Here is a 21,007-nt window from a genome sequence, read left to right as displayed (position 1 = left end):
ATTTTTATAATTTCCTCTCTTCTTTTGGCTTTGGGCTTGAGTTGCTCTTCTTTTTCTAGCTGTTTGAGGTGTAGCATCAAGTTATTTATTTGTATTCGTTCTGTTTTCCTGATGTGGGAACTCAGTGCAATAAATTTTCCTCTCAGGACGGCTTTCATTGCATCCCACAGGTTCCGGTAAGTTGTATCTGTATTTTCATTTTCTTTTAGGTATTGTTTGATTTCTTCTTTAATTTCTTCTGTGACCCACTGATTACTCAAGAGTGTGTTATTCAGTTTCCATGTGTTTGTGGGATTTTTGCAGTATCTTTTATCATTAATTTCTAATTTCAGAGCGCTATGATCCGATAACATGCAAGGGATGATTTCAGCTCTTTTGCACTTGTTTAAATATGTTCTGTGAGCTAATATATGGTCTATTTTAGAAAATGATCCATGTACTGCTGAGAAGAATGTGTATTCTTATGTTGTTGGGTGGAACGTTCTGTATATGTCTATCAAACCCATTTGTTCACAGGTGTGATTCAGTTCTGTTATTTCTTTGCTCATTTTCTGTTTGGTTGATCTGTCCCTTGGTGTCAGTGGCGTATTAAGGTCTCCTGTTACAATTGTGTTACTGATAATTTGAGTTTTCATTTCTGTTAATAAATGTTTTATATAACTGGGTGCTCTGGAGTTTGGTGCATATATATTTAAGATAGTTATGTCTTCCTCTTGGAGTTTTCCCCTTACGAGTATGTAGTGACCTTCTTTGTCCTTTATGGTCATTGTTGGTTTAAAGTTCATGTTGTCTGCAAACAGAATGGCTACTCCTGCCTTTTTTTTTGGATTCCTGCTGCATGAAGAATTGTTTTCCATCCTTTGACTTTCAGTCTGTGAGTATCCTTCTGGGTTAGATGGGTTTCCTGTAAACAGCATATGGTTGGATTTTGTTTCTTGATCCATTCTGCTAGTCTGTTTCTTTTGATTGGTGCATTGAGACCATTTACATTAATGGTTATTACTGTTAAATGCTGGTTAATTGTAGGAATGTTATCTCTCTGCTGTTGCATCTTTATCTTTCGGTTCTGTTTAATTATTTGCTTTGCTTAGTGGTTTTTTCCTTTGTGTATCTAAACTGTCTTTCAATATTTTTTTGCAGGGTCGGTTTGGTGTTCATGAAGTTCTTCAGCTGTTCTTTGTCATGGAAGTATCGTATTGCACCATCTATTTTGAATGATAGTTTTGCAGGATATATCAGTCTTGGTTGGAAATCATTTTGCTTTAGGATCTGGAATATTTCACTCCATGCTCTTCTTGACTTTATCATTTGTGCTGAGAAGTCTGCTTGATTCTGATAGGTTTTCCTTTATAAGTGATCTGTCTTTTCTCTCTGACAGCTTTTAATAATCTATTCTTAATTTGGATTTCTGGGATGGTGATTATTATATGTCTGGGTGTGGTTTTATTTTGCTTATGAGTGTTTGGAGTTCTATATGCTTCACTGATCCTGATGTCAGTTTCTGATCTCATGCTTGGGAAATTTTCAGCTATTACTTCTCTAAATATCCTCTTGACATCCTTTATGTTGTCTCCCTCTCTTTCATTAATCCCTATCATTCTTATGTTATTCTTCTTTGCATCGTCTTGCAGTTGTTGAATTGTTGTTTCCTGATTCCTTGTTATTTTCAAAAGATCTTTCCTTTCCTGTTCACTAGCTGCAATCATGTCTTCAAGGTCTGAAATTCTATCTTCACTTTCATTAAGGCGGTTTTTACAACTTTCAGTGGAGTTTTTTATTTCCTGTATATCTCTGTGCATCTGCATTATGTATTCTGTTTGTTTCTTATATTGCTCGTCTAGGGATTCTATCTTTTTGTTTAGTTCTTCCAATTTTTTATCTGCTTTCTTTAGATATATTTAGAATCTCTTTCATTTCTTTTAACATTTCTTCTTTTATCTGGGAGATTATTTCAAGTTTGAATTTCTTTAAAGCTTCCTGGAGTTGCTTGTCAACTTCAGTATCTATTATATCCGATATATGAGGTGGATGGGATATATTTTCTTCTATACACATCACTCCTAGGGTTTCCTGAGATGGGCTGGAGGTTTGAGGTTGTAATTCGGTCTTTCGTTTTGTCATTTTCTATATTTCTGTGTTTCAAGTGTTATTTGAAAGCTTCCTCCGGATCTGTTGAAAATCCCCTTCTGTGTTTGGAGCTACTGAGACTCTGACACCGCACTACCCCAAGCCATTGGGCCTGCAGAACCAGTGGCCCTCCTCTGCCTGCTCAGAACTCCGCAGTTCCAGACAAGCTGGGCCTCAGGGACACTGTGCGCCCACCTGCCCCTTCGAAGATCCACAGCTTTTCAATTGCAGCCGGGTTAGGGTGCCCACCACAGGCTGCAGTGCCTCAGGAGCCTGTGATCCCTCCCTGCTTGCAGAGATATCCACAGTCCTCCAGACAATGGAAGGGACTTCTGCTGGCACTCCAGATCCGCCCAGCTCCTCCTCTGCAGGCAGATGGCTAGGCGCGGCTGGGCTCGGGGATTTTGTAGGCCTGCCCATCCGTCAGGAGCTCAGCAGACTTCCAAGTGTAGCCGGGAGGGATGGGGAGGCTGCTGTAGTGGCCTCTAACCCACTGCTCCACTTCACTGCACCCAGAAGCCGGGGGGTCCGGAATAGTCTGAGATTTGGGCAGACTGTGCTGGGCACTCACCACAGGCTAAGGTGCTTCAGGAACCTGATATCTCTCCCTGCTTGCAGAAATATTCAGTCTTTCAGACAAAGGAAGGGGCTTCTGCAGGCACTCCGGATCCACCCAGCTCCTCCTCTGCAGGCAGATGGCTAGGCGCGGCTGGGCTCGGGGGATAGTGTAGGCCCGCCCATCCGTCTGAGCTCAGCAGAGCTCCAAGTGTAGCAGGGAGGGATGGGGAGGCGGCTGTAGTGGCCTCTAACCCACTGCTCCACTTCACTGCACCCAGAAGCCTGAGGGGTCCGGAACAGTCTGAGATTTGGGCAGACTGTGCTGGGCACTCACCACAGGCTGAGGTGCCTCAGGAACCTGTGATCCCTCCCTGCTTGCAGAAATATTCAGTCTTTCAGACAAAGGAAGGGGCTTCTGCAGGCACTCTGGATCCGCCCAGCCCCTCCTCTGCACGCAGATGGCTAGGAGCGGCAGGGCTCGGGGGATAGTGTAGGCCCGCCCATCCGTCTGAGCTCAGCAGAGCTCCAAGTGTATCAGGGAGGGATGGGGAGGCGGCTGTAGTGGCCTCTAACCCACTGCTCCACTTCACTGCACCCAGAAGCCTGGGGGATCCGGAACAGTCTGAGATTTGGGCAGACTGTGCTGGGCACTCACCACAGGCTGAGGTGCCTCAGGAACCTGTGATCCCTCCCTGCTTGCAGAAATATTCAGTCCTTCAGACAAAGGAAGGGGCTTCTGCAGGCACTCCGGATCCGCCCAGCTCCTCCTCTCAGAATAAAATATTTTATAAGTTTATATAATGGGACTCTGAGTTGTTAATTGCTCTATAGTATATTCCCTATAAAAATACCCTCTGCTGAACAATAGGGATGGATTCTGGTTCCCTCTTTTTATTTTATTTGTTTATGGTACATGTTTATATTCCACATATGGAGTTGGTACAGGTTATCATGTATCTTGGTTCCTTTATTCAGCTCCTCTTCCTCCCCTCCTTCTTTCTCCACAGCGTATCTTGATCTCCTCATTTCATAAAGCTCTATCGCCCTACTTTCTATTACCTATCTTTCACTTTGCTCTTTGATTATGGTTTGGTTTTCTTACATAAAAGAAACCATGTAATGTTTAAATTTGTGCATCTGATTTATTTCATTTGACAATATTGTCTTAAGATGCATCTGTTTTCTTGCAAATGATTCAAGCTTCTGGACATCAACTAATGTAGTTTATATAGGTGAATACCTGAATTTTATTTCCAAACTTCATTAATTCTTTTTTTTTTTTTTTTTTTTTTTTGGTACCAGGAAGTGAACTCAGCAACAAGTGCCAGACAGGCACTTGTGCCACTGTTACATCCCAGCTGAGTCATTTATTTAGCAAAAAAAAAAAAAAAAATGTTTTCATTGTTTTATCTGTGTCAAATAACATAACAACTGATATGAAAAGGTAGACAATGCATGATAGACCATACAATAAGTAAGACAGAAAAAACATGTGTGTGTGTGTGTGTGTGTGTGTGTGTGTGTGTGTGTGTATATATATATATATATATATCCATCAAAACACAAAGAAATGCAAACATCAAACCTTATGCAAGTACAATATTAAAATACAAACTGTCTAGGCAAGAAGTTTATTAAAATCTTTAAGAAATTGGATCCACTGCTCATGTAGGTCAGTGATTGGTCTGTCACTTCTTTCTATAATGTGGATGATTTTGAAGTAGTAATGAACATCAGATTTTATACACATTTTAATCCTAATCTATGTTATATTTTAATAAGGCTTCTCTTCATTCAAACTTGAACTTTAGAAAAGGATGTTGTTAACCCATCTCAAGCTTTGATATTTTATTTTTCAAAATTATATTTCATCTTTTGAACTGTGATGTTTTCAAGATTCACATTAAGAATACTGCTACTGTTGCTGACCAAATTTACATTTAAAGTTTTCTATTAATCATATAATAATTAAATTATGAAGTTCACAGGGGTTATACTGCTTACAAACAGTGCCCACAGACATTCATCATGTTTTAAAATGTTTCTGGGTGCCTTTATTTCTTCTTTTACGAAGTGTTCACTAAAATCATTTGCCATTTTAAATGAATTATTTTATTAGTCTAATATTACTTTGAGTTTTTTAGATATTCTATATGTAATATTCTTCTGCGAATAAGTAGCAAAGATATTTTTTCTCACTTCATGGCTTGTCTTTTCAGCCTATTCATTATTTTCTTTGCTTTATAAGAACTTCTTAAAATTTGTTGTAATTGAGTTTGCCAAGTCTTGCTTCTGGCTTCAGAGCTTTTTGAGTTTTATTAGTAAGTCAGAATGGCCTCAGAGTTTCAGGATGCACAACAGCTTCTTTAATCCATTTTTATTTGATCAGATTTGCATAAGGTTAGAGATAGAAATTGATTTTCAAACATCTCTCTGTAGATATCCAGCTTTTCCACCAACATTTGTTGACATGGCTAACTTTTCTCCAGTGTTTTATTTTTGACATATTTGTGGCAAATTATTTGGCTGAAGATGCATGAATCTATTTGAGTTGTCCTGGTATACCATTTATGGGTTTATTTTCATAGTATTTATTTCCACACTAACAGAAAAAGGAGTGAGAGAAAAAAGAAAACAGAATAAAATACAAAAATATTTAAAAGGAAATAGACACAAAGGAAAAAAAAAGAAAAAAAATCCCTGATCCACAAAAATCCAGTGAATAAAGTATAGAAAGACAAAAGAAAGAAACAAAATACTAAGTTCACAAAAAAAAAATATTTCTGGTTTTCCATGACTCCTGCCTTGTCACCCAGGATTGATTTTGATATTCCAGGTCTCTTCTGATTTCATATGAACTTCACAATTGTGTTCTCTAAATGTGTACTATTGGTATTTTGATTGGGATTGTGATAAGTTTGTACAACAGTTTTGGAAGTGTAGCCATTTTGGCTATACTGGTTCTCCCTCTCTAGGAACAGGGGTCTCTTTTTATTTTCTCATCCCCTCTTCTATCTCCTTATTCAGAGTACAGTAGCTTTCATTGTAGAGCTCTTTCTCTTCCTTGATTAGATTGTTTCCCAGGTATTTCATCTTAGTTCATGATTTAGCAAAAGTATTGTGCCTCTAATTTCTTTCTGGTGAATGTTTTAGTTATGTTCTTGTTTTTAAGATAAAATACTCAATACCAACAAGTTAATGGAAGATATAGTTTGGCTTGTGGTTTGTAACAGTTTAAGACTGTAGTTGGCTGGCACCAAGGCTGGGTGGTATGGGAGAGACATAGCAGAGAACAAACTATCCATGGAATGGCAGGCAGGAAGCAGCGCAGATCAAGGTAGGATGGAATATACATCCTCTAAGCTATGCTCATATCTTTCCACTAGGCTTCACCTATCAATGTCACAACCAGCTGTAAACCCATCAGCTCATTAACCCAGTATCACACACACGGCATGATTTAGTCACCTCCAAAAAGCCCCACACGTGAGTACATGAGGCTTTGAGGGATTTCTGGATGCAAGCCATAGCAGTGAGTTTATTATTCTTAGACAAGAGTGATACTGATTTTTAAATGTTGACTTTGTATCTTGATATGCTACTCAATTTTACTTTTAATTCTGGGAGTATATTGGTGGAGTTTTTGGTTTTTTCTGTGTAGACTATTATGTTATCTGCAAGTAATTATAATTTCACTTCTTTCCTTAGCCTTATGTTTTAATTTATTTCTCATGTCAAGTTGCTCTGGCTAATATTTCAAGAACTGTGTTAAAAAGAATTTAATTAGCCACCAATTCCAAAGGGGTAGATTATTTAATATAGACCCTCAGAACCATTAAAAAATAACTTCACTTCACAATTCCAGTATCACCCCTCCCACTGAATGAAAGACAGCTGTGAGGAATGCTTGCCAAGAGGATGACAGCTATTCTAGATACCCTGAGAAATTTAAGATCAAGCTGGTAAAGACATGGGGACATTCTTTTGATGGGTAGAATCCAAGACTTGCATGTGTCTCTTAAGCCAAGCAGGTTGCTGGTATCTTTGCTCTGCATTCCGCAACCAGGTTAGATTTGGTATCTGATTATTTTCCTCACTTACAATGTGTTCAAGCACACATGCCTGCTTGGACAATTGCCATAACTTGTGGATAAAGGACAGAAGGGCATCCAGAGATGAAGGTGCATCACAGATCTAAGGATCATAAAGCTAGGCACTGGGTTCCAAAACTGCAGATCCTGGAAAGAAACTATTCATACAAAAATACAAAGAATTTTGTTTTCTTTTCCACGTCTCTGGTTATTAGAAATTACAAATTAAAACATTGTTTATTTAGCAACTTACTCAAAGAAAAATGGCTATCATCAAAAAATAAAATAATAACAAATGCTGGCAAAGCTTCAGAAAACAGAACCCTTCTACATATTCATGGGAATGTAAACTAGGACAACCATTATGGAAATCAGTATGAAAATTTCTTAGGAAACTGAACTACACATTCCAATTGACCTAACCATTTCCATTCTAGGTAACTTCCTAGATATTTAAAGGCATCATATAATTAAATACTAGATGCATACCTGTATATACAGCAGCACAATTTACTACATATAAATCTTGGAAGCAACTTGTATATCCATCTATAGATAAATGGATAAAATAGTGTGGCATTTGTACACCTTGCAGTGTTGCTCTATCATGAAGAAGTTACGGTAAACTTGAGTCATTGGTAGGGAGATGTATAGATCCCAAGTAAATAATATTAAATAAAATAAATCATATGCACATACTTGACTATCTCAGGGTTTCTTTTAAATGAGAAACTCAAAATATAAATAAGGAGAAAAATAAATAATAATCGGACACAGAAAGACAGTTTTTGTGAAATAAAAGTGAATAGAAATAGTTATCTTGTATATATACACACACATACAAATATGTATACTTATTTACTCAATCTTTTCCATATATATATATATATATATACACACACATACAGACATATATGTATTTATTTACTTAAAATCTTTTCCTTTCTTCCTTTTCTCCTTTCCCCTATCATTAGCATATAAACACACCGAAATTGTGAATAAACATTTCTATAAATTTTAATTTGAGTTGAGATGAAACCAATATTCACTGAGTATGTTCTGTATCGAACCCTAGATTAATCTGAACCATTGCTAAAGCATCCTATTAAGTAGCTCAAAAGTAATATACCAAAATTTCCGAACTCCAGAAGCTTTTTGCATTCAAACTGGGTCTCAACCATTTTAGTCTTTGTGTTGAAGTAAAAAGCTATTCCTCCAGATCTCTGGTAAACAAAGGCCTTCAGACATCAGGGGAGAAGATTATAAAATATAAATGAATTTTAGTGCAGAAATAAGATATGAAATCTTTAGGTCAGAAATCTCTTGTCAAACTCTAGCACATACTACCACAAATCTCATAAAAGGATAGTCATGTTAACTCTCCCAAAGACAAACTTAAGTTATTTTGGAGCATAACGTTGACACAAATAGAAGATAGTTTCATTGAAAATCCTGCAAGGAGAGAAGATGAGATGGTCAATTTTATGACATCATTGAGTACTATCAGTTCTGAATCTGGATAGTGTAGGTATTAAGAATGTCAGGAAGCAATGAATAGGAAGTGGTGGTGGTGTGATACATGTTGGAGTTATGCGTGGCTAGGTTAAAATTTGCCTTTGTGAACAATGAGGAAAATGTTGTGATTCTTATATTTTCACCCAATATTATCAAAATTGAAAGAGTTTACACTGAAAAAAGATATATCCTTATATTACGTTCATCAGTAGACAATTTGAAAATAATGCTCAAAATATTATTTTAATAAACTGAAAAGAAGCATTTAAAATCAGTGACTAATAGCAGATATGTGCATCTTATCATCATCACAAGACAAAAGAAGATAAATTTGAAGAGGAGGTAGTACATGGTTTTAGCAGGCCATTCCTTCAAATGGGAGTTAGATTGAGGGAATATTTGGCTGGCCATTTGTGTAAGGTTCTGAATCACATTCAAAAACAAAATAACTTCAGTATACTTAGAGTAGGCTTTTAAGGAACAAATAAGTTGTGGTAAATTTGATCATAAAAATACTGTCATCACTGATACATTATGGATTTTACTTACATATTTCATTATCAGACTGCCCTCCACAGCCTTTAATACAAGAAAAAGACCGAAAATCTTTGAATAGTTCTTGTACCACTATAGTTCTGTAAGGGTTCTCCTGGAATATTCTACAAGCTTAAAACCATTCAAATTTTTGTACCACGGCATTAACTGGAGTTATCGACTGAGTAAGGAATATTTTTTTGAATGTGAATTTTTTTCCTCTGACAGGAAACTGGAAGGAAAAGTTTTGTAATATTACAGGAAAAAATGGAACAATTCACAGTCAGTGTTAATAGTCAGTGTTAACGTAGAAACACGTGAATAAAATTAGATATCAAATATGTTTTAATAATTAATGGACAATAAGGAACCTCGCTTTATGAGACTATGTAGTGACATACATCAAAAAGTTAAGGCCAAATAAATAGACAGAGATCAAAATAAATAGACTTTATATAAATAAATTCTTTTTATATCAGTATGAAATGAGGTTAGGTAGAAGAACTGATAAATTCCCTAAAAGTGATGGATTCTATAGATCAATGCAACTTGTTAGTGACACAAACTGTTAAATGCAAGACCTAGTACAGCTGCAGAAAGAAAATAGTTTGGAGACTATGTATTTGCAAATTTTTTTTGTAATCCAACAAGAAAAAAATGTAAACATAGGCTCTAATACTATCATAATAGCTAATAATTCAATAATTACGTTACTTTTCTTCTATATAGTAGAGTATATAGAAACACAGGATATAAATTTAGAAATATAAAATGTCATCTACTACTAGATTTACTGTTTTTCTCACTATAATGAGATTATGATACAAATTAGTTCATTAGATTATGGGAAGGACTAATTAAAACTATATATGTAGTTTAAGAAAATGAAGCAATCAATGCCTGGTAGCAAATGCTTTTCAGAAATACCAAGAACTTTGCAGAAAACAGAAACACTACTGCTTTCTTGTAGAACATCAAATAAATACACAAAGGGCAAAAAATTTCTGAAGAAAGAGTTGGTTAAAAACTTCATGATAAGATGTATTTTCTGCAGCTGAATGACTTTGGCCAGCCAGATCTGTAAGATTTGACACTCATGTAAGCAGAAACAGTGATCACTGTTGAGGCTGACACATAATGTCTCAGCCCTCTGCATATTTTGGTTGAGTAAACACATTGGATGTATTGAACTAATTTGGCCAGTACAGCTTAAAAATAATCATGTCTCCTCTACAAGGCAGTAGGAATGTAATAAATGGGAAGACTAATCTAAAAGTTGCTTCAGTGACAAGAAATCTACTGTTATTTTGTGCAATTTAGCCTTACATCATAATCCAGTCAGAAAGTGTTTTTCCTGGTCTCACATTGGAAAATGGCATAAATATAAGTAAATGAAGACAGGTTAAAGAACAGAAAATGAATAAAAAATGGAAGATATTAATGACTCTGATACAGAAAATGTCAGATTTAAGGGAGCGGAAAATTAGCTTGGCATACTGTAGCTATTATAGCAATAGAATCACATAGCAATGCTGTCACAGACAGTAGAATATTTAATTTTATTATCTGTCAATATCATTCAAGCATTCCTGTTTAAACACACACACACACACGCACATGCACACGCACACACACACACACAACTTTGCAATCTCAAGTATATCTTAGTTAAAAAATTAATAAACCAAGCAATATTACAATTTTTCATAGGAATTAAATTGGAAAAGAATTCTTATTTTCATCTTGCTACTAATCAACAGCCTTTTTCTATTATGTTTTCTTCATAGTAATTAGAGTGATAGTTTTCATCACATTTGTTTCTCATCCATCTTTAAATGATGTGAATCTTTCTCATAAATTGTTCATAAAACAACCAAATAGGCATCTTAGATCTGAAAAAGGAAGTGATCAGGCTGTGTTACTGAGAAATACAGCACTAAGATATTTCAATTAACTACCTTTTGTGCTTTCTTTAAAATGTTCTACCATTAAGAATCCTAGCTATATGCATTGCCATAACATGGATTACAAACTTACCCAGATAAAAAAAATAGCTGGCAGGAATATAAGAGCAATGAAAGGAAAATATATTTGCTGATAGATTTTAGAATCCAAAGACATTAACAGCTAAGCATCTCTCATCATCTGCCTGGAGCTTTTGTTTTCCTTACTCTTCATAGAATCTGAGGTGATCTCAGGAGGATGTTACTAACCTGGTCCCTGGAGTGGCCATCACACTTTTGAGACAAGATTCTGTGGAAGAAAACTCTCCCTGCTTGAAGGTTCGAGGCCAGAAAAGATTTAGCTATTTTATCAGGAATAATGAGTATACGAAATATCAAGTTATGGATCATTATCAGAGCATGATTATCTGAAATCATTTTTGAAGTGTGTGCAAAGAAAATCAGAGCTAAAGAGAATTCGTATACTTAAAAAACAAAAGACAGTCATTCTCTTCTGTAACTTTTAGGCCCATGGCGAGTTTAAAGTTGAAATAAACAAAATACATTTTGTACATATAATTTTACTATAGTTCTAACTCATGAAGCTGCAATTACTGCTATCACCACTGTGATCTCAAAAATTAAACTATGAAACTGTTAAATACTTTCAAATTTCAAAACAGAGGGAAATTAAATGTAAAGAAATTAAAAAAGGAATATAGATTAGAATTGAATTTTATTTGAAAAATGCCAGTCTTCTTCCAAATACTATTTATGTAACTGTGGCCATCATTTTAGAAATGTCTTTAGAGTTGGAAGCATCATTTTAATGCCATTGAGCATGATGATTTAAAACCCCAAGTACAAACCACGCAGAATCCAAACTATCATGATCTCTATAAAGTAATATAATCCTCTTTATGAGCATGAATATTTGACAGATCACTGCTGGGATCCATGATTCAGAAGAAAAATCTGGGCCACATGTTTATGAATTACCACTGATACTCTTTATTTTTTAAGGTATAAACAAACAACTCACAGTTTTATATATACTTACATAGAAAGCAGCAGAATAAAATTGTAAATTACACATAGTAATTTCTAATAAATGTAAGAGAAATGTTATAATTAATCAAAACACAGATCCTAACTTACTAAAGGTATAGATACATCTGCAAGTATTCCTTTAAACAAATGAATTTAAATTTAGTAATAATATTTACCAAAACCCTTAAGCATTTGCAAATATTTTACCATGTATCTCAGTACTTCATGAAATAGATCAGAATTCATAAATAACACTGGCCATAGTTTTATTTATTTTATTTTATTTTATTTTATTTTATTTTATTAATTTTATCGGTACTGGAATTTGAACTCACTACTGCCTGCTTGCAAGGCAGGTTCATATGCCGTTGAGCTATAGCCCCAGTCCCTTAACTTAGTTTTAATTAAACAAGTATTAAAATATAGAAAAAAATGAGATATAGAAAAATAAGTGATTAAAAATAATTCATAAATGAAAATATACATAGTCCAAAATTAGTTTAAAATTAATACAGCAGGTTTTAAAAGCAATATGTAAAAATATTATAAGTCAATTGAAAAGAAAGTAAAGAGAAAATAAACATTTCTGACTCATAAGGTATTGAGACTAGTCTTTTTGTATCCATTGGGCAACAAATTTGGAAATAAATGTTCTCATGTTCCACAGTGATGGCCCAAAGTAGCACAGCACATAGCCTCCATACTGTCACAGTCCTTAAAAATAATATGGTCTTCTATTTGGCCAAGAGCATTCAATAGATCACTGCTGGGACCCATGACCCAAAAGAAAAATCTGGGCCACAAGCTTTCAAATTACCATGTTTTTCTTTACCCCATACACAATAAGCTTGAGAGCAGGTGGCAGCAGGAGGTAGATGGTAGAGAGAAGAATGTGTGTTGAGGGAGCAACATGTCCAAAACAGTGGCTAAAGAAGGAAAATAAGACAAGAATGTAAAATTCAAGAAAAACAAAAATATGAGCTGTGTACATGTTAAATGCTTTGAATCATGCTTCCTTCTGGTGGAGACGAAAAACAGCCTGAAGAATCAGGGCATAAGATATGAGTATAAAAATCATGTCAAACCCCAGAATGCTGAATCCCACCAAAAGACCACATATCTTGTTGATTCAGACATCTTATGCAGCCAGCTTGACCACAGCCATGTGCTCACAGTAGCAGTGGGCGATGTGCACAGAGTGGAACACATGCAGCCTTTTGATGAGAATGGGAAGCAGACCAAACAGCAGGACAGTTCAGATCACCACCACTCTCATCATATGCCCCAGGATGGAAGGTGTGAGGATGGAAGTATGTCTCAGAGGATCATAGATGGCAATGTAGCGGTCAAAGACCATTGCTAACAGAATGCCATACTCCATTCCTTGCAAGGCGTGGATAAAGAACAACTGGACTAGGCAAGCATCAAATGCCATGGAACAAGATTGGAACCAGGAGATGGCAAACATCTTGGGAGCAATGACTGCACAGAGTCCAAGTTGGTGGCTGCTAGCATAGCCAGGAAAATGTACATAGGCTGGTGCAAGCTGTGTTCTGCAAGGATGATGATCAGTAAAATGTTTCCCAGAAGTGCCACTAGACACATCACCAAAAAAAGGGAACCCAATCCAAATGTGCATGTGTTCTAGTCCAGGAATGCCAATCAAATTTACAGTTCTGGGTTTCAAATAGGACATGTTCATGGGTTTTATAGTGGTTGATATTCTGTCCTCCTGTAGGTGATTCTGAGTCCTCCAGAAAACCATATGGATGGTAAGTAAAGTGCTCTGATTTCATAGAAACATCATTGCCATGCAATTACTAGCTTTTTAATTTTTTGGCATTATATATTGAGGAAAGAATTCAGTTCTTCTTGGCACTTTGGTCTGATTACATTGAGATTCTACAGTACTTTTCATTGGAACAGATTCCAACAGCCTTGAAACTCCTTTTAAAACCATAAAACAGACCAAGATCTAAAAAACTCAGTATTTCTGATTTAAATTGCTTTAAAGATACCAAGAGCAGTGATGTTTTTCAAGGTTCCTTATTATAAGCAATTAGAGTAGATGAAAATTAATAATCAGCCAGAAAGTGATTGTCTTATCAAAGAAGTCACCACAAAAAATAGACCTCAAGACTGTGGCTGCAGGCACAGGGTAGGAACACATGGACAATCTTGCATGCCTGCCTGAAGAATACATTGTCACTTGGGATTCTACAGCAATTACTACACCTGGTCCATAGAAGCATCATATTCCCAGATGACTGACCAGAGCATCTGGCCCATTCCTACCCAAAAATGTTTTTGTTCTTTCCATATACCTTTGCTGCCTGACTCATTTCTCTGTTGGAACAATACAGGCTAGTTGGCTATGCAGTACATATTGTTCTATAAACTGGTTGTAATTTGAACTATGATGTAGCCATGATGTAACTTGTTGTATAAATCACCCCTAACAAAAGGCCTCAGTGACCCTTATTTAGGAACTCTCTTAGAAATGCAGGAGCTATTCACCTTATCCTTATTTCCAATAAAAGTCTTCCGTTTTCTTTTTGTGGTTAATAAATTCATTCCTTGATGATATAAGACTGTAAGCTCAGTACATCTAATACATCAGAAATTATATTTTCCTATATCACCCTAAGCTCTTTGCATCAGTGTGCGTAAAAATCTACTTTTAGGTGGTTCTCTTCTGTCCATTTCTAAAAATCAATCCCATTTTGATACATTTAGAAATTTTCCTGTGAGCCTTGTCCCAGAAAAAATCTTGTTTCAGTCACCTTGTGTACATTATATATGTATTTCTGTAAGACACTCCACTATTAAGTATTTGTCCCTAGGCTATTGACATCTATTATCAAGTGGAATTTCTTGGCAGAAAATTTTAGTCATCTCGAGTACACGCATTCCCAAATTGAAATCCTGAATAATTTCATTCATCAATGGATGCCAAGTATGCCATTTAAAAAATTGAAGAAGAAAATATCTTTGCAGAGACAGTCAGGGGAATTTGAAATGTGAATTTGGAGTTAGTGTATTTGAAAGATGACTACCATGGGGCATGTATTTAGTGGAATATAAGATGTGCAAAAGAGAAGCTGCTTTTGCTAGATTTAAGTACATTAAAAATATTAAGATAATAAATTCATAAAATAAACAATTTAAAATAAAAATATGTACAATCAAAATCAAGAACTACCTAGTTGGTTTTGGATGAGATGACATATAGAGGTCCAATCAACTCAGGTGGTGAAAACATAAGCAAAAGATAAGCATGTACAACAGACAAAAATCTACTTAGACTACAATATACTGATAAGAATGATAGCTAGCCAGCAAGTTTGCAAAGAGGAATTTTTCAGTCTGTGTGAGTCACTGAGATTTTGCTAAAGGCTTGAGGATATGGAAATATAATGTAGGCAGCAAATGTGATTATTTAAACAATGTCTTCTTCCGGTTCATGTACCTCATTTAGGTTCTCCAGGAGCAAATGTGTTGTAATTAAAATCACGTATACAATTGAAATTTCAAGAAAAAAGTTTCTCTACATTACAGAAGATTTTGAGATTTAGGTGGGGAGGTGATAAAATAACAAAGTGACTATACACATTTTTTAGAGAAGATGAGTAGAATTCATTTGTGTGTGTGGCTTATAACATACGTTTTGATTCTGTCTTATAAATACCTACCAAAAAAAAATAATAATGTCCTGGAGTTCAACTGTTAAGGGTAAGAACTCTGCCCTTCTCTGTGGAGACCCTCTAGAGTTTAGACATGCTATGCAGTTGTGTAGTAATTTCGTTTATTTATCACAAGTAGGCAGTTAGAGGAGTCTTAGGCAGTATGAGATGAATGAGTTATGCAAGCTTAAAAATGAAATAACGCAACCAGGTTAAAAAAAACAACTCAGGTAGCTAAGCCAAATTTAGAGATGCAAAGCTTAAAATGAGAATATAGTGATAAAGATGCTTCCCTCCACGAAGAAAACTATAGTCTAAAATGTGGTAAATTAGCCTTTCATACACCTTCCTGTACCAAGAATTGGTGAGAATGTATATGCAAGATAATTAGTTTTCTTTTGGAATTCTTTTTAAATTGTACTCCCTTTCTGAGCTCTGCATATACATATATGATCAAAATCAGCCAAGACTGTGTATTGGACTTTATTCCCCTTTTTGGTGGGTTAGATATTTTTCTAATTATTTCTAATAAACACTGTCCTAAACTCTTTTTTTCTCAAATTTAATCTTCAATTTCAGAGACAAATAGGTTGTAAAAAATTAATTATTTCAAGAACTGTGTCAGTAGAATTTGTGTGTGTGTGTATGTATGTATGTACTTGTTTGTGTGTAATTGTGTGTTACAAAAACCTAAAAGTCCATGGATCAATAAAGTGCCTGAGCTGAGACACCTTGGAAGGTATCATTATCTTATTTATGCAAAAGACTTCCTACTTCCTCTTTTTAATAACTTTATATAATATTATAATTGGCTGTAGCTGAAAACTCTTTATATATAATGATTGACTACATTCTCTTTAGACAGAGACAAATTCATTCAAGATTTATCTCCTTTAAGTTTCAATTTTATAAATCACTCCATAGGATTTAGAACTACTTTGAATTTTAATCCAAGAATGTTGCTTCATATATAAACTTCATATATAAACACTGACCCTAAATTCTGTAATAAAGAGGTTTCCTATGTTGTGAGGAGGAAAAAAATAACCAAACCAAACCAAACAAACCTGGGGACGAAAAGATAAACAAACCAAAAACAAACAAACAAACAAACAAAAACAAAAACAAAGCAAAGAAAGCAACACAAAACAAAAGACCTTTTGAATAGCAGTGGAAATCTGCCTTTCTTTCTGGAGGAAAATTTGTTGGAAATGTCAGTTGAATGATAGTTTACAGTTGACATGAAGTACATTGTTCAGAATCAAAAAAAATTGCTTCACAATACTTACATAAGAAAAAAAAGGTGAAATATTATATTAACCTAATAATAATAATAATGAGCAAATTGTAGCAAAAGCATCCCTGAATATGAATTAAGCAATAAATATTGTTGTAAGGAAAATAATTTTTGGTGATTCTTACATGTGGTATCTGGATTATGTGGTGGTAAAATTGGGAAAGTAGTTGAACAATACTGCTTAAAATGATAGTCCAGAAATGACAGATGCTGAAAGAGAAAATGTACCTCTTAAACTAAAACAGACCTTCAGTAATTGCCTTATTTTCTAAAGGCATTTACAGATAATATACTCACTCCATGCCACTGAATGATAATACATTCATCAAATCAGTTGCCTGGTGTTCAGCAAGATTTAATATTAAGGATGGAAGACCAAAAGATTCCTGGGTCCCTACTGCTTAATACCAGCTTACCATTTATGAAATTACAACCTTCCAAGAGTCTACTTGTCTACAAATTAAAGACACTTATCTCACCCCAATCACACTGTTTATGAAAGAGTTTGAGAAGTAACTCACATATTCAATATATTGTATTGAATACTGGCATGGTAGTTTTTGAAAGCTTAACATTTTCTCAAAGCAGAAACACAATGTGCAGTGGTAAGGAGTGGAAAAAAATAAAACCACTGGACATCAAAAATAGAAATGAATAAGATCCATGAGCAGGCTTATCCATTGCATGTTTATCTAGGAAATTGTTTCGCTGTCTTGTTATGAATTGGTTTTCCCTATAATACAGAGAGGATAGGAACAAATACTCTGAGGAAGAGACCTGAAAAACCCGAGGCTTATTTTGTAGCATTATAATATAAATTCTAGCAATCTATTGCTTGCTGATTAAAATGACTCTGGACTGGTTTCTTCAGCTCAACTTCAGCATATGCAGAGATGGGGACGGCTATCACAAAGAGAATGAGAGATGCGATGGTAGTTGGAAATGTCTTCCCTAATTTGGAACTTGAGGACCTAAAAAGACTCCATCATCCTGTAATGATTTGATTAGTTCTATAATATGCAATAAGTATAGAAAGTGGGTGAAGTTAGGGACAACTATCTGTAAGAAGCTAGAGACACTGTTTTGATATGGTTAACCTTATCCTCTTAGAGATGTAAAACAAATAGGTGGGACTGATAATCATATTACGGAGCTTTTGTTCGGCCATAGAGCAGAATGGTTTGTAGGGTCACTTTTTTGAATGTCATTCTAAATACTTTAATTCTATAACCTAAACAGCCATTTCGAAGAAGACAATTTGTAACTTATCAACTGGCAATTTCTTACCTTTTGTTTGTCTGTAATTTAGTATTATTTTTCTACCCTTTTATTCTTTAATCTCCATGTATTTTTTTTTTCGTTTCCTTTTCTTTAAATAAAAAAAAAAAAAAAAAAAAAAAAAGATCCATGAGCAGGGGAAAGTTCTAGAACCAAAGAACTTCCTCCATTATCTTGTGGAAGTTCTTCCAGAAAGTTATCAAATGATTAGAATTTAGAGAAAAGACATCCTGTTTATAGATTTTTTGAAATAAAAAGGAAAATTACTCAAGAAAAAAATGCAATAATTCTTCTTAACTTTAGGAGGATTCAGTAATTTTTTGTTGGATTTACTATCGTGACTCTTGTTTCTATAAAGGAAGTATGTGTGTGTGCTTGTGTGTTTGTGTGTGTGTAGTTGTGTGTTATGGAAAGTTGAAAGTGAATGGACCATTAAACCTAATGATCTTTGCTATGAACTTGACGACTTTAGCTTTCTTAAAAGATACAAACTACTATCATGTGATATGTGTTTTTATCCCTACTGAACAAGCAGGAAAGGAAAAAAGGCAGGCATGATCATACATGATTTCTAAACCAAGAAAGAGGAGAAAAGAAAGAATGAGCTGTTGAATAAACTATCAGATACTAAATTTTTTTAACATATATGATTTTGTCTTTTCCTTGCTATCTACCCAAACCACCTAACACTTGCAACATTTATGGAGAAAGCAAGAGTACATTACTTCTACATTATCTTTTTTCATTATGAAAAATCAAGGAACATTAATTAGAATACCTTTCATTATAATCTAGAAAGCTTGAATGCAGATTTGCCTATATCAATAGTTACTTGGCAAGCAGAAATGCAAGGATATATTAGCTAATTATGTATAGACATATTTGAATTTTAATTAATTTCACCCCTTAATTTTTGCACTGAGCACAACATGTAGCAGCTTGTTTTTTGTTTCTTGGTTTGGCTTGTTGTTGTTATTGTGTTTTGTTTTGGTAACTATTGTTATTATTGCTGTGTCTTGAGATGCTGTCTCATCATTTAATTTTGGTTGTCTTTGACCTTACTATTTAGCCCAGGCTAGTCTAGAACTCATGGCAATCTTCCTGTATCAGTCTTCAGAGAGCTGGCATTACAGGCAGGTGCCATATGCCTTACTTTGCTTTGTTTTTAATTTGAAGCTTTGTGTCAGTAGTATTATCAATTCACTGAGTTTCCCAGGCTGGGCTTGGAGCCATGAGCATCACATAGGGTTGAGATTACAGGTGTGAGGCACCATGCCTGGCTCCTTTATCTTTTTAAAAATAGTAATGATAAGCACATGAGAAAAAATAGGAAAGAAACCATTGAGAGAAACAAGATTTAAGACCTCTATTCTACTATTTTTTTTCCTAAAATGCCTATCATCTCTCCTTGCTAGCAATTTTACACTCACAGATTTACCTGGGGAAAAGAGGACTTGTCTGCCACATGAGAAGGTTGACTGTCTCAATTTGTTTTCACCCAAATACTAACATTAAATGGGACAGAGCCCAACATATGCACATGTTAGTACCATTGCTGTCTTTATAGCTCGGGTGGAACTCAATGCATCACCACCTTCTGATGTCCCTGGAGCATCATTATCCTGAAGCCCAGGCTACATTTTTTTAAAACACTAACAGACTGGTCTCAGAGCTAGAGCTGGGATAAGAAAGATTTCTCATTTTTAGAAGAAAGAAATTTCCTCTAAATAAGAACCATTTTACATTCTGAGCAAGGTCTTTCTGAGCTCAGTAGGAATAAGAATAAATAAATGTGAGCAGTGGAGATTCTCTCAGATATAAAAATCAGAAATAAATATCTTTTCAACATTTTGTCATCTGGCTAATTATGGAAGTAAAATAGTAGAGAGAGAGAGTTATTCTAATAAATACATTAGTGTTTCACAACTGCATAAAAAATGTAATAGTTGTTTCTAAAAATTTTGTGGTACATTTGATGTTTCTTAAAGAAGAGTAAAGTATAGGAAATGAGCCTTCCTCACCCCCGAAAACATTAGTGTTCCTGACATAGAAAAGGTAGGCTTGCAAGGGATGGAATATGAACTGAGGTCATGATAAGCCTTATAATAGAAGGACCAGAAAAGTCTATCAAAATTGACAATGTTTCTATTTTTGCCCAACTGTCCACATCTTTCAGGTGCTCCCATTTAAAATATATTTGCATACAACCTTTGCAAGTCTGGACTATCTCTTCTTAAATAAAATTTGACTAAAGCTAATGATGATAGAATTACATTATATAATCAGAGATCACCAAAGCTTGTCCCCCACTGCTTGGATATGACCATCCACTGACTCTGCACTCGACTATTCTGTGCCATGGAGCCACAGAAGAAACCTAATTGCAGATGAGGCCAAAGTTATGAGAAAGAAAATCCAAGGAAAATGTGCTGACTTGGCCTACAGCTTCAGGGATTCTCAGGTTACTGATGCACAGTGAATGGGTGAGAGACAGCTACTAGAAAGAGGAAGGAGAGGCTAGGTATTGACATAAAGCTTCTAAGAAGTTTAAACAGGCTGACAAGGACTCAAGTCCCAACCTCGATAATGAGAAACCAGGACTGGAGAGAGATGACATTAAGTCCAGCAGTCTGCTTTGCCCCCTCACACAGCCTACATTCAGCAGAGTTCAGACAGGTAATTGCTTCCTCATCTACTAAATGCACAAGGCCTTGTCTCTTCTTGGAAGATGAGAACAGTCTGGAGTAATTGAACAGAGGGGACTCGGGCACCAGAAAGGCTCCACACAAATGCACAGGCACTGAAGGTGGAAAGAAGTGCTGACTTGCTGAATACCAAGACTGTAGATCCTGGAAATAAATCACTCATTCAAAAATGCAGAGAAAGTTTTCCTGCTTTATTATTTTATTATTATTTTGTCTTTCCTTCAAC

The 21,007-nt window shown here is 35.3% G+C and overlaps 1 pseudogene; it reads right to left on the bottom strand.

Moving 5' to 3' along the window:
• Positions 1–11,594: 11,594 nt before the first annotated feature.
• Positions 11,595–14,107, bottom strand: LOC101787658 (olfactory receptor 52A1-like; annotated as a pseudogene).
• Positions 14,108–21,007: the final 6,900 nt, after the last annotated feature.

The sequence above is a fragment of the Cavia porcellus genome, unplaced genomic scaffold (assembly GCF_034190915.1).
Source record: "Cavia porcellus strain 051 isolate PalLab524CR breed Dunkin Hartley unplaced genomic scaffold, mCavPor4.1 scaffold_9, whole genome shotgun sequence".
Taxonomy (NCBI): domain Eukaryota; kingdom Metazoa; phylum Chordata; class Mammalia; order Rodentia; family Caviidae; genus Cavia; species Cavia porcellus.
The sequence above is the reverse complement of the archived record's forward strand: the minus strand, read 5'-3'. Positions and strand labels throughout refer to the sequence as shown.